General features: G+C 47.8%; 2 long non-coding RNA genes across 2 annotated transcripts in view; one reads left to right on the forward strand and one right to left on the reverse strand.

The window, feature by feature from the left end:
* Positions 1-6,285: 6,285 nt before the first annotated feature.
* LOC117244738 lies at positions 6,286-10,417 on the reverse strand. The gene is made up of 4 exons (XR_004498373.1): positions 10,373-10,417; positions 8,880-9,056; positions 8,091-8,217; positions 6,286-7,117 (listed from the first exon to the last, which is right to left on the reverse strand). It is a non-coding gene; the product is annotated as an uncharacterized LOC117244738 (long non-coding RNA).
* LOC107207339 overlaps positions 9,924-14,844 on the forward strand; it is an 8,879-nt gene continuing 3,958 nt past the window's right edge. The window contains exons 1-2 of the long non-coding RNA XR_001522699.3: positions 9,924-11,017; positions 11,838-11,920. This is a non-coding gene — a long non-coding RNA (uncharacterized LOC107207339). The remainder of the gene's footprint in view (positions 11,018-11,837; positions 11,921-14,844) is intronic.

Genomic DNA, 14,844 nt, shown 5'->3' on the forward strand with positions numbered 1-14,844 from the left:
TTTTTTTTTTAATTTTTATTTTTAATTTTTTTTCTTTCCCTTCAAAATGTGGAATTTCAAACCCCCTCCCCCAATAAAATTTCAACTGATAGGTGTCCTCAGATGGGCAATGTCCACATCTCAGCCAGGAACTTGTTGGATGTTTCACAAACCACCAGAGCTTGAAATGCAGCTGAAAATTTGGGATATTCTGTGCATGCCCTTATGCAGGACAGTTGGGAAGCCTCAAAAGCAGGGCCATGTCTTGAAGTGCTCTGTGCAGCTCTTTATCCCTTTCCAGACCTTGCAAAGACACATCCCTGATTCAGAGTGTCCGGGATTTATGAGAAAAGTTATATATGTGCATTTATGTATATATTTATGTGTGTGAAACTGTGTATGCACAAGCACATCCATCACTTCTTTAAAAAGTTCACAAATCCGTTTTCTCTACCTGTTGACCTCATAAAAAACTTGTGGAAGTGGTAATTTTCCTTTGGGTGGGTAAAAATCTGGAAACTTCAAGATCTTGAAACACTTTGGCTTTTTGAATAAGCTTGACCACTTTAATCTCACACAGAGAGATGCTGAAGTTTCTAAAAAGTGGAATATCAGCAAAAAGAGAGAAAGAAAAGGTGGAAAAATGAGGGCACTTTTTTTCATTGTTTTACCAGCTCTGGCTGGCATTTGTCCACTTTGTTCACTTCAGGTTTCACAGGTTAAGACTTTATACCACGTTACACCTGAAACTTCAGCAAATCCTGAAAGTTAACAGTTTTCCTGAATCCTGGCATCTCCCTGGGAGCAGCTGAGCCTTTGGAGGTGCTGAGGGCTCTGGCTGCCATCCAGCAGAGCACTCAAACACCAGCTTACGTTTCAGCAGTGCTCAAGAACCAATTCCAAGTTAAGCGTGAGCTTAAAGTGCTTTGCCAAAGAGGAGAGGGAATTACTCACATTCCAGGAGTTAAGCGTGTGCTTAAGGTGCTTTCCTGGATTCGGGTTGGAACAATGGGGAAATAACGATGCTGTCTTTGGGCAGCTTTCTCGGGGTGGGGGGGAGAGAATAATGTAAAAAAGAAATTGGGAAAAATGGAAGTCATCTGCTTGTTCTGTTGGTGGCAGAATCCTCTTGAAAGCAGTTTCATATCCAACTCTGTCCTGATCCCAGAAAGGGAAGGAAGGATACTGCAGGAGGGAGGAAGGATTTGTCAGCTGATTGTTGTATCTGACTTCCCTCTTATAGAAGCTTCTCTGCACTGGAGCCAGGCTGGGAGAGCTGGGGGTGCTCACCTGGAAAAGGGAAGGTTCCAGGGAGAGCTCAGAGCCCTTTCCAGGGGCTCCAGGGGAGCTGGAGAGGGACTGGGGATGAAGGGAATGGCTTCCCACTGCCAGAGGACAGGGATGGATGGGAGATTGGGAAGGAATTCCTCCCTGGGAGGGTGGGCAGGCCCTGGCACAGGGTGCCCAGAGCAGCTGTGTCTGCCCCTGGATCCCTGGAAGTGTCCAAGGCCAGGCTGGACATTGGGGCTTGGAGCAGCCTGGGACAGTGGGAAGTGTCCCTGCCTGTGGCAGGGGTGGAACTGGATGGGCTTTAGGGTCTCCTCCAACCCCAACCATTCTGGGACCCTTTCACTCCATGTCCCCATGGCTGGACTCTTCTCCACGCCTCTGGACTCAGCAGCATCCGTGGGCTCCCCTGGGGGAGAACCAGCCCCACATCCCAAGCTGTCCTCCTGCTCACCATCAGGCTTTCCTGGAGAAATCAAACCAGATGCCTTTGCCTGTTACCAGAGAAGCCTGACCTGTGTGGTTGTGACACAAAAATGCAATGATCTCAGGAAATAAAACATTCTCTCTTTGGAGGAAAAAGGTCAATCGATGTCAAATGCAGCCCAAGCTCCCTGGTGGCCAGAGAATGGTGGAGACAAGGCTCAGATGTAGAGTCCTAGGCCTGCTAACCCTCCTGGATTTTTGGAATGGCTGTGCTGGGTATCACCTCCTCTGCCTCATTCCTGCCATCACTGAGCAGTCACAGCTCTCAACCACATTTCCCAAAATTATTTGTCAGTGCCACTAGCCAATGAAGTATTAAATTGTCCTTTTTTCCCCTGGTGCAGCAACTCTTCCATCCACCGAGGAATCTAGATGGAAGGAGGTGTTGATATGTGGAAAAAACTCTTGGCCCCAAAGAGTTAAAGTGTCCAGAGGGTATCCTTCAATCCCATGTCTTTGCTGTGCCATCATTTGGGAATCTGGCTCAATATCTGCTCCTTCACTCAAGCACTCAGGGAGCTTTGGAGCAGGTAAAACTAAGCCAAATTCCCCCAATCCTCTGTAAGTGTTACTAAAAAAATACCCTTAAATTAGGTCCCACATTCCTGTGATCCTTGTGGTGCTGAGCAGGGAGAATAGCTTTTGATAACAGCCCTGGATTTGGTGGTGTGGCGAGATTTATTTCTTGATCTTTTGCCCATCAAACCTTTTTCTGATCTTAATTGTCAATCACATCATATGATTTCTCCAGAGGAATGAAAATAGCAGCTATTTGTCTTGAAAATCCCCCCTTTGATGTCAGAATTCCAGGAAATAAAACACCTTTATAGTTATGGGATCCAGACCTGTCCGACAGGGATGCATTTCCATCAGGACTTGTGTGTGTTTGTTGACTCGGGTTTTAAGGCGCCTTTTATGGGGATTCACGACGGGATTTTTCTCAGTTTGTTTTTTTCCTAGGACTAAACCGGCCCTTCTGCTTCAGGGACCTCGTGTCAGCAAAGGTGTCAGCTGTCCCTGACCTGGACTGAGCTTCCAGGGTGTTGGGATCCAGCCTGAACAGATCCAGCCCTTGCTGTAATGCCAAAATCACGGCTTGGACATCCAGAGCTGGCTGTAGCAGGGAATTGTCCCAGATCCACCATCCCAGGCCACCCTTGGATCAAGGCTTGGCCATGAACAGCCCCTGCTCCAACCCCCTGCATGGCAGCATCAATGCTGATTGATTCCAGCTGAGCACTGGACAAGAAAAAAAGCCTCCCTTTTTCCAGCTCCATCCTTTGGACTGACTCTTTATGCCACCAGCTCAGCCAACTGTCCTTGCCCAGCACGTCCACCTCCATCTGGAGAAGTTGTTTCTAAGAAAGGCAAGTTACCCAACTTTTATTTATTTATGTTTTTTGTGAAGACCAAGAAAAGGAGGGAAAGGCTAATGAAGAAAAATTTGGTAACTCCATCCTCATTATTTTCCCATTGCTTTTAAGGAGTTTTGTTTATTTTGGCTGCAGACTTGAGGATTAAATGTGCTCCATGACTTGGGGGAAGGATCCTTGTTGGTGTTTCTCCTAAAAACTGCTTCCCAAGTGTGTTGGTTGGGTGGGAATGTGGATGTGTAACAGTCAGGGCAAATCTGTGTGTGTACATGTGTGTATATATATATTATATATATATATTTGTAATCTGTAACACCCACTGCCACCTGCTGACCTTTTCCTTCCTGCAGCCAAGCCTGTGAGCTCCCAGGATCCTCTCCAAGGTGTCACTCACAATGTCTAAACTGCTTCTTTTCTTTAATTTCCAGTCTTTCCACCCATCTTTTCTTTAGACATCTCTCCTTCCACCTGAAACTTTGGGGTTTTTCTTTGATTCTACCCCACAGTTCACTCCAGTGCTGTGTTGTGGCTGACCTGGCTGTGAATCCAATTTTCCCTGTTTTTCCCTCAAGCTCTCACAGCTCCAGCACCTACCATTAAAAAAAAAACCCATTATTATTTGCCAAGCAAATTCCCCTCCTTGGCTTTGCAGCATGGATCACCTTTCTTTCCTTCCCTCCCCAAATCCACTCAAATTTGCAGGATTCCTTTTTCTTTTTTTTTTTTTCCCTTCCCATCCCACCAGCAATTAATCAATCGACCTGGCAATTTGGGACCAATCTAAAAACAATTATAATCAGAAAAAGAAGTAGCTGAAGGAATCCCCCTCATCCATGATGGAAAACCATGTCCATGCTCAAACCCATCTGGCAAAAAAACACAGGTTGGAAGGGACCTTAAAAATCATCTCATTCCAACCCCCCTGCCATGGGACACCTTCCAGGAAAGTGAGGGGTAAGAGAATTGTCTCTTCTTTCCCAAATTTTAGGCTTCAAAGCCTGAAGGGGCTGCTCACCAGCTCTACCAGAGGCACCAAGGGAGGAGCATCCATCCCTTGCCCTGCATCAGGCACCCAATGGGGTTGCAAAGCCTCCAACCACACCAGCCAGAACCAGGAGCAGCTTCCAAATCCCAACCCAAAATCCCACACCAGCTACCTCTGCTGGAGCCATGCATCCTTCCAGGGTGTGCTGGTTCCTCTCCACCAGCCTCTGGCAGGAGCTACCAAGACATCTGGGAGAGTTCCAGGCTAGGTTGGACATTGGCCCTTGGAGCCACCTGGGGTAGTGGAAGGTGTCCCTGGATGTGGCAGCAGGGTGGAATGGGCTTTAAGGTCCCTTCCAACCCAAACCATTCCATGATTCCCCGATCTTGGCTTGTTCAAGGCTCGCTCTGTGGCACAGTACAGCATCCCATGGCAGTGAAGCAGCTCAGGAAAACAGGGACTTCTCTCCTAAAGTACTTTATTTTCAGTGCCAAATTTTCAGCACTATTTTCACGCAGGGCTCTGCTGCTTTACACCTCCTGCCAAAAAGATCTTGTTCTCTCCCTCCAGCCAAGCTGGAGACTTGAATGCCTGGGAAGGTGATTAATTATTAGTTGAAAAGAAAAGGCAAACCCACAACTTGTGTTTTCCTGTGGTGTCTCAGCCTGGGAAAACACTTGGAAGAGGTATTTGGGTGTCTCCCTCCTTGAGCCAACACTGTAAAATCCTTCAGCACCTCACTTTGATTCAATTCCAAAGGGGCCTTTCCCAGGTGAGCCCTTGGCTATTTGAGGACCTTTATCCAGGTCAGGTAAGTCTAGGATACGATCCCTTCCTGGAGAGGATAGTGGAACAGGACTGAGCTCTCCCATGGGTGCTCAGATAGTTCAGCTTTTTGGTCTCCCATTTTGCACAAAAATGTGAAAGTTTGATCCTCAGGCTGGGCAACCGTGGTTTTTTCACTCTCAGGAAACAATTTTTACTCTGAAAGGAATTTCCCACTCAGCTCCAATAGCTTGAAACCAGAGGGGGATAATAACTCCACAGATTTGGAAGGTTTGGGTATTGAATTTGAGGGTGTTGTGTCCCAGAGTTTTGGCTCAGCCCATTGCAGAGGATGAGGCAAGCACAAGGATGGAGCAGGATGCTCTTGGAAATGGGGGCACTGCAGGTTCAGAGCTTGAGGCCAGGCATGGAGCTGAAACACAGAACATAACAACCACTTTAACCCAAAAAAGTGAAGAGATTAAATGCTGAACTCGCAGCTGCACAAGGAGCAATGCCAGCACTTGAAATCTGGGAATAATTGATCCAGGTTTCTAGAATCATATTAACTGAATGAGTGGGGTGGAGAGGAGAAGGAGAGAGAAACTGAGAGGTTGGTGTTAAAAATGCTAATCAGCAGGCTTTGAACATCTGGTTGTACTGGAGGATGCTCCTGGCCTGCCCTGCTCTGCCCCCAGTGACTCAGCATGAACTGGACACCTGTGGCCAGCCAGGATGATGCCAGAGAAACCAGGGATGCATCTGATCAAGCTTTAAAAAAATGTAACACTTCTCAACGATCAATCAGCCTTCCAATGGCTGTGGTGGGAAAAGCACCTAAATTAGGCAAAGTGCAAAAAGCTGGGAAGCAGGAGACCAGAGTTTCCAGCTGAGAACTGGTCCCAAAAAGGGGTTAAGCTTTGTCCTCCTCAGCAGAACATCCTCTCCAACACCTCTCAACTCCTTGGAGGCTGACAAACAGCTGATGGACCTGGGGCTTCACACCAGGGTAGCAGGAAAACAGGTAGTAGATTGAGAAATATTAAAGAAATACAGATTTTTTTTTTTTTTCTCCTCCAGGAAGCACTGCCTGCTTGTTCTTAACAAATTTGCTGAAAACTAAACTGTTTTCCATGGAATATTTTTAAAGAGGGGCTCTATGCACCTGGCATTTGCTGCTTCAAAATTGCTGAGATGTTCCATTTTTAATTTCAGAAATAATTATTCCTGGTGTCTTTAGAATGTGAGGTAATTTTATTTTTACTGGAAATGATGTTTAAAAAATTAAATGAAGCAACAGAATTTATCTGAAAGAGGCTTTTTTTCCCCCCCTTGCAAATTTCAGCTGGTGGTTTGGGTCAAAAATTTTAATTCAACTTGATATTGACACCACATCAGAATGCAATTTTTTTTTTGCTGTTGTGTTTTTTGTTCCCAAAAATAGCATCAGAGGCTGGGAGGCTGTTTCCTGCTCAGTCTTTGAGGCCCAGCAATCATTTCTATCGCAGCCTCCCATAAATCCACAAACCTGACATTAATCTTTACACTTTTTCACAGATTAGCATCTATGAACCCTCAGCAAAGAGCCCCTGGGCTTGGGCAGCAACAACAGCCTGGAAGTTGAACACCCTGTTGAGTTGCATCTTGTAGTACCTTTTCCATCACTTTGGTTGGGCTTTTGGAGAACATCTCAGTTTAATTTGGCTTGGGAACCGCTCACACGCATGAGTTCTGCAGGGGACATGTGGTTTGCTGCACATCAAGTTCCTCAGGAGTTTTGCAAGCTCTGGCAAATGAATCCCAGAGCTTTCCTCTCCTTGGTCTGGAATCTTGAGAGTAGATTTTCAGAAAACTGAACCTCATCTTGTGCAGAGAAATCTCACTCAAACTCGTCCACCTGACTTCGGCTGCGAGCTGGTCAAGAATCCATTTTCCTTCATTGGGATGTCCTTGAACTGGTGTTTCTCCCCAGAAACGATCCCTCTGTTAGGCAGAGTCCCGAGGGGGAGATTTGATTCAATATCATCATGTGTTTTGTCAGCACATCTGGTGAGAAACACGTGGTTTTATTGAGTTTTCCACTTGTTCAATTTTGGCCACCAGGAGAGTTCTCTGATTCCAACAATTCCTTGATGAAGCTCATGAGCAAGGGAGACAGCCTGGTCTGGAAGCTCTGGAAGAGCTTCTGGGAGAAGCGTCTCATGGCCAGGGTGGGACAGGAGCTCCCTGGGAAGCATGAGGGCTGAAAGGAGAAGTGTTGGATACGTGATGCTTCTCCTTGGCTGCAATAAATGCTGCTGCTCTGTGGGGGTTGGAAAAGCTGCTGCCTGCTGGGATTTGGGAAGAGGGAAGCACTTTGACACAGCTGTAGGGTGTAATGGAGATGGACATCCAGTGCAGGATGGACTGTCATTTAATATAAACCTGTGTCCCTGAGAAGAGCCAGGGTAACTCTTTATAGAATTAAGTGGGTTTCCACTCCCTGATTGAAGGCATTATTCCCTAGCCAAGAGCTGCCTTCATCCCTCTGCTGAGTTGGCAACCAGAGCTCAGGAATGGATAAGGAGACCCAAATGAAACAACAAACTCCCTCAGCAGGCCCCAGGCAAGTTCCCTGTCAGTTGGATCCCAGCATATCCCAGATTTCTCTTGGGTAATCATTACAGCGAGCCGGGGATGGAAACGAGCCCGGCCAAGGCACAGTGTGGAGCAGCGTGCTCCAAACAGCGACACATGCCCTGCTTTAAACCTCCCTGTGTTCAGGCAGGTTGGGACTGAAAATATGCTGATATAACCCACTTACATACAAGGAAAATAGGCATTAACAAAATCTAATTGAAGGTGTCCCTGCTCGTGGCCTCAGGAACTTAAAAGGTCGCTTCCCACCCAGACAGTTCCGTGGTGGAAAAAGAGTTGGTGCATCTCCTTCCATGTCGCCTTTTAGGCTTGGAAATTCAGTGTAAAGCCTTAAATGTGGTGTGTTAAAAGCTGCTGCTCGGGGAAGGAACGGATTCAGCACGTGCTGGGCTGCGCTAGCCAGGCAGGGGTGTCAGCACAGCTCATTCCTGACATCCATGAGCTCATCCAGCTCATGGACAAACGGCACTGGGAGACACCAGCCAAGGCAGGCCAAGGAGATGGAGTGGAGAAGCAGGAGAGGGGAGTGGGGAGGGGGATATGAGGTCATGTGCAGTGACAGTGTGTCAGGTACTCACATCAGAGCAGAGAACAGAGCCCTCGGCTTTATGGAACGAGCTATCCAACCAGGCTCCTTCTCCCAGTTATGGAATTGGAACAGCAGCAGCTGGCCTGGAGTCTTCCATGGGGCCAAATCCTTCTGTGCTGCAACCCCAGGGTGACACCAGGTGTGAGTTTGCTTGTGAGAAACTAAGGCAATGACAGGGGCTAAAAAATGTGGTGTCCTGCTTGGAAAAAAAACCCAAAATCCCAAATTTTTCTGCAGAGTGGAGATGTAACTGAGCAGTAGAGACTATCACACCTTTAACTGCTTCCCCATACAACAGTTCTGTGCATAGCAAACAAGATGTTTGTTTAGTTTTGTTGTGGGGTTTTTTTTTCCCCCCACAATTAGGAAAACCCAAAGCTGATGTTTCCCTTTCCCAATTTATTTCCTCAGCAGCCAAGCCACAAGATCAGAGCAGAGACACTCATTAGGCAGGTGAAGTTGGGAAAACATTCACACAATTTAACAGCTCCCCACTTAAAATCCAATAAAACTCAAGGGGAAGGGGAAGGAAAATATTCTGCTTTTTAAAGGCATGTGGTGAGTTTCAACAGCCGCCTCTTATTGAGCCTTCCATAGCTTGTTTCCAATTACTGCAAGGTGTCCAGAAGCTATGGAGAAGCAGCAATGATCTCCTGTGAGAGCTGTCATTTTCCATGGAGCAGGGATTTGCTGGGTACAGAGGAATCACAGTGGAGGAAAAAAAAATATCTCTGGACACAGCCTGCATCCAGTGCCACCCATCCCTTCTCCAACTCACCTGGAAGCACAGAGCAGATGGGTAGAGCATCCAGCTCCAGGGAAAGGTCTGGGTTTGCCCAGAGCAATAGGGATTATTCCCAGGGCTGCCTGCCTGACCCCTCAGCACCAGCTACTGTGCCGAGATGTTGCCTGAATGCTGACATTTTAACAGCAGGGTCCCTTCCCGGCACACGATCTGGCGAGAGGGAATAACAGGATGTATTAATGTCATTTCAGATAACGAGATTCCTCTCAGAGAGGGCTGCTCGCACCACACCTCCCCCTTCGAGAGAACCAGCTCCGAGCTTGAAAGGAATCCATTTGGGCCATTAAAGTGACTTGTGAAATGTAGGATAGTTAGCAAGTAATTAGGACCACATTTCATTCCCTCCGCCTGCCTGAGCTCTGCACCGTGTCTCAGTTCAGATTTGCATTTTGCACACCAGCACCATGGTTTTTGGGATCGTGCTTCCCCTCCATCCCCCTCCCCTCCTTGCTCAGGTGGTGTTTGTCACCTGCAGCATCTATTTTGTGTGGTAAAAAAAAAATAAAATGAAAGTTTGGGTCTGAGGAGGCGCCAGGGAAGGTTTCCCCATATTCCATCTCCTGTGCAATGGTGGTACCTCTCTGCCCCCACCACCCACGGGATAACAGCAGGAAGGGTTATCCAGGATTCATTTCTTGCAAAGCCCTGCTGATGGCTGTCCATGAGCTGGGAATTACCACAGAATCTGGAAAATACTGACAGTTTTGAGATGCTGCTGGAGCCAGTCCCCCCTGAGCTGCATTTCCAAGCCCTCTGCTCCAGGCTGTGCTGGAAAACACAGCTTGTTTCGTGGGACTGGGATCCCACTGCCATCGTGCTTGACAGGGGAGAACATCCCTCCTCACCCCTTTGATCCCCCTGAGGAAGGGTCCTGGGCTGGAGGTCTCACCCAGAGTTCCTCTCACCCCTCACAAGTTAAAGGGAGCTTTCCCTCCCATTTTATAATCATGGATCTGCTCTTCCAGGCCCAGATGGCCACAGGCAGCAGGAGCCAGCATTTCTGCACTGGAGATGGATGTTGGTGACACCTCTGGAAGGTGGATCTGGTGAACATGGACATAGAGTGGCCTCTTGGACACTGGTTTTTGCTCCTGGACATTCCTCAGGGATCATCCTGAGGGCTGAAAAAGGCCCTAGTACTCAGTCCTGTGCTTCCTGAGGAAGGGAACAGCTTTGAGCCTTGTCTGTGCCTTCCCATAGTGAATCCTGCAACTTTAGAGCCAACCCCATCATCCAGACCCTGCCATGGATGTGGTTCCTCCATCCCATCCTTCCTCTGGCTCTTGGGTCCACAAGGAAACCCTGGAGGAATCTTGTGGATTCTTGAGATTGGATCCACAAGAAATCCCTCAGGGAATCTTGAGGAGTTTTGAGATGGGTCCCTGAGGCTTTTGTGACTCCATCTTTCCCTCAGCACAACAGAAACCCACATTGAGGATTTTCATCCCTGTCTTTCCTATCCTTACCTCTGGAATACCTCTGACACCTCACACAGGACAATTTCTGGGCAGAGAATTCTGAGGGATATACTCCTCACCACCCTTCCCTTTCTCCCTCTTGCCCCTGAGGCATCGATTCCTTATGGAAACCAGCTGAGGACACCAAGTCCCAGGAGCACCTGGCTGAAGCCACTGGGCAATCAGCTGTGAATGAGTCACACCAGCAGCCCAATCCCAGGGATACCAGCCAGATCCCTCTTCACAGGACAGAAATAGATTGTAATTGACAGATGACAGGCTGTGGCCAAGTCCTGGTGCTTCAGAGGGGGGATGCAGGGATAAGGGCTATTATTATCCCTGCTATTTTTCATTTGGGAAGCACTCCTATTGCCTCAAGTGCTCTCAGAATTGACGGCAAGAGCATTCCCGTCCTTAGCACACGGGATTTCTGGGATCCAAGGGCGTGACTGGAGATGAGCTATGAGCTGTGGGGTGGATGTGCTAACAACTTCTGGCAGGGACTGGACCAGCACTTCATCCCGGCCAGAGACATTCCAAGGTCAAGGAATTGCCACACCAAGGAGCGGCTGTGAAGTGAGAGTCAGACAAAGCAGCGGAAACTGGGGTGAAACATCTCAGAGATAAATGGGAACATCTGGAACATGGGGCCAGGTACCTGCACCCAGAGCCTCCCTGGAAGGCGGGAAAGATGTCCCAGGCTGCAGGAGAGGCTGGAGAAGGATGGGACAGCTCATCCTGTGACCTTCTGCTCTGTGCTCACCAGGCATGGGGAGCTGGGTGCTGTCCTCTAAACCCCTGCTCGGGAAGTTGTGTTCTCCTGCAGAAACCTATGCTTCCCACTGCCAAAAACATGGAAAATATGATCCTGGCGCAACCTAAAAATGAACAAGGCAGAAGATATTTTTAGGAATCTCATAGTCTGGGTATTGACCCAAATCTTGGGTTTGGAAAGACTCTCCATGGGGAGGAGGACAGATAAGGGACCTTCCCAGCTCCTGGGATGAGCGCTGGTATCTCCTGGCTCCTCAGCAGTGGTGGTGACATGTCTAGACACTCTGGGAAGCATTCAATCAGGACAAGGAGAAATGGGTCCCGCTGTTAGGAACAATGCAGGAGGAACAAAACAGCCTCATTTTATTCCCTGCAGCTGTCTTTTAAAAGGACTATTAGGTCACTGAAAGTTTTAGCTACAGCGAAAAATAACTCAAAAAAAAAAAAAAAAGAAAGAAAGAAAACCCAAAAAAACCCAGGAAAAAAAAATTTGGAAATGAAGCTGTATATATTTTTGGGAAATTGCTTTTTTTATTTTAATAGGTTTCCCTTTCAACTCTCTTCCAGCTGATTTTTTTTTCCCCTTCTTTGAGCTCTATGATTATTAATGGCTGTAGCACTAATGTGCTTGGAAAAAGCTCATTGGAGACCACGTTTTTTGGATTATAAAATATCTGAAAGATATTTTTCTTTTCTTCAGCCAACTATCGCCAGGCTTTCCCAAGCAGACATTATTCCATGCCACAGCATGGGATGCAATTGGACCCAAGCTCAGCTTTGAAGGTAAGTGGGAAAAGCCCCTTGAAATGGAGTTGTTGCTTCTGCCATGGAGCATTCCCAGTGTCCATTCTGCTCCTGGAGGACTCACTCCCACTCACTGGTACATTGAGGGGTTTTGGGTGTTACTGAACAACCTAAATGGTATTTTTTTTATTTGCAAGTGGAATGCAGGAGTTCTGGAAAGAGCCGTGGACAGACATGGATGTGGTTTGTCTGTGTTGTGGTGGCAGAGATTTCCGCTGACCAGCTGTTTTTGCAGGAGCCCCGTGGGGTTCCCAGCAAGGGCAGAGGGGTCAGCCAGGCTCTCGCAGCCGTGTCCCCACCGCTCCTGGAGGGATGTGGGGATGGTTCCACACCACAAAGTTCCAATGAGAGAAGCCACAACCAACAGACTCAAACCACTGGGGCAGTGATGGAGTGGTTTATGAACACCCAAATTAGACATCCCTCTGCTTCCCAGGGTTATATTCCAGCCCAGAAGTGGCTGCCTGGAATATCCAGTTCCAGTGGAGGTGTTCCAGGAGATTTACACCTGAGCACACTACAGGTCGATGCTATCCAACAGCATCGCCTTAATTTTCATCAAAGGAAACTCAAACCATCCCAATTCCCACCCACGCTGGGATACCCTCGGTGCTAACAGTGATCCAAAGGCAGGCTCTCATTGTTGCAGCTGTCAAGAGGAGATGCCTGGGAAGACAGCTCAATAAACAGAGCGAGAATGAAGGCAGCTGCTTCCTTGGCAAATCTTGTGGTTTTTCACAAGCTCTCACCTCAGAGCCAAGCCCTGGGATGTTGTGGATGTACTGTGACCTCTGCCAGTTCCTGAGTGGCTCTTCCAGTGTCAGCATGTCAGCCTTGGGCTGCTGGAAGAGGGGTGTGGATCTCTCAGTCTCAGCAGTCTATGCCCAGGTGACCTCCTGGCCCTTTAGGGTGTGAAATCAGCACTGGCACATGCCCAAGGGTCTGCTGTGGAGAGTGCTCCAGGAGCTGCCTTCAGGGTCCTCCTCAAGCAAAGGGAACCAGGAGTTCCCTGCTTGATCTCCAGCCCTGCCATTTGAAATTTATCCTCCTCCCCCCTTAACTCGACAGAGTGAGAATTCCATAGGGATTTTAATGCAAAAGAGTGAAATCAAAGCTTTCTTCCCAAGGAAAAAGCAGAATTCTCAGCTTTGTACTAGGACTGCTCCTGTTTAAAATGATGAAAACATGCTGGATGAGCAGAAACATAAATATCAGAGTGTTTGGAGTGCTCTTCTCTTCCATAAATCTATTTAGCAACCATCAGCTTCCTCTTGGAAGCAGTTTGGAGAAGTCTAGGAGTCCTTTACAAGGAGAGGAAGGGGACAGAGCAGCAGTGGTTGGTGATTCCTTGACCTTTCTGATGATCCTTTCTCACAGTGGGCAAGTCCAAGGACAAGGTAATCCCCCCCAGCTCCACACCAACACCAAATCCATGGCACTGAAATCTGTGGAGACCAGGGATAGGCAGACCTAGGGAATAAGTGCAGGTTCATCTCTCAGGGATTTCCTATAACGACAGTTTAACCAATACTTCCCATCTCTCTCCCATTTTCTCGTGACCCCGCTAAGTTCAGCCCTTCACTAAAAATAACCTCTGTCTTTTATTGCTGGGAAAGGATCCCAGCCTTCACAGAAACAGAGTTTCTAATCTTCACAGAGGCAGATGCTGGAATACCCCAAAAGCTCAGAAACTGGAAGGCAAAATTAATGAGACTTTCCCACTTATTATTAAAAAAAAAAAGAAAAAAAAGAAAAAAAAAAAGAAAAAAGTCTCCTGTGAGTTTATAACAGCTGCAGATCCAGAGGCCCTTTTTACTCTCCAGATAAGTTCTACTTTCCATGGGTTGGCTGTGCTGTGGTATGAACTTCAGGAATAGGAATTGATGAGATCTTTAGCAGATATATCCAAAAGAAGTGGGCAGAGACCCCAGCCCTGCTCTGTGTGCTCTGGTTTGGGTTATTTAAAACACAGATCTCCTGAGTTCCATGTTAAAGCAGAGATGAAGTTGTGGCTTCTTCCAGAGCAGCCCCTCATGACCTCCACAGCCTGCAGACATCATTAGGAGAGGACAATTATCATCCTGCTGCCCAGGGGAGAAGTGGAAGCCATGCAGGCCTTGGCAGACAGTTCCTGGGATTTCTTATAGGACCTCTGGCATGGCAAACCCTCAGCCAGAACATCCCTGGAGAGGCTCAGAAGTTGACAGCCCATTTCCAAAACTGGGATTTTGGGGAGGCCTTTCATCCATCAAGGTCTCCCCTTGCTCCACAACTTGGTGTGTTTTGTCAGAGGGCCAAAAAACAAGAGGAAAACAACCAAGTTCTGTCTGCAGAACAGAGACATGGCACGACAGCTTGGGGTCAGTCCTCAGTTCTACTGGGGAATTCCAGGAGAGAAATCCCAGCTATTTCCCAGGAATGGAGAAAGGCTGATGGTGACTGTTGCACAGGGCATGAGGCCAGACAGACTGGGAGGTCAGAGGTCATCAAAAGCATTTCCCTGGACTTTTGCTTCCAAGACCAGCAAGACTGGAGTAACACCACACTTTGGAAGAAAATTTTGGGAATGGTCTTTTACCTTGAACATTTAAGGGAAGAAGAACCAGGAACTAGAACCCAGAAGGAACCAGGAACAGAAAGGATCAGCCCAGTGCCATGTGAAGAGGAGGGAGCAAAGTCAAGGCTGGAGCTGGGTCTTGACAAACCTCATCCCAGATATTCAACTGCAAACCTGTTCTTCCATTCCTCATTCCAGCTCCTGGAACTCCAGGTGTGCTTCCTGCTCCAGCTGGCACTCAGAGGAAACCTCTGCTCCCTATAGCATGAATCCTTCCTGCCTGCCTTCCTGCCTGCCTGCCTTCCTGCCTGCCTTCCTTCCTGCCTTCCTTCCTTCCTTCCTTCCT

Source organism: Parus major, chromosome 7 (assembly GCF_001522545.3).
Source record: "Parus major isolate Abel chromosome 7, Parus_major1.1, whole genome shotgun sequence".
Taxonomy (NCBI): Eukaryota; Metazoa; Chordata; class Aves; order Passeriformes; family Paridae; genus Parus; species Parus major.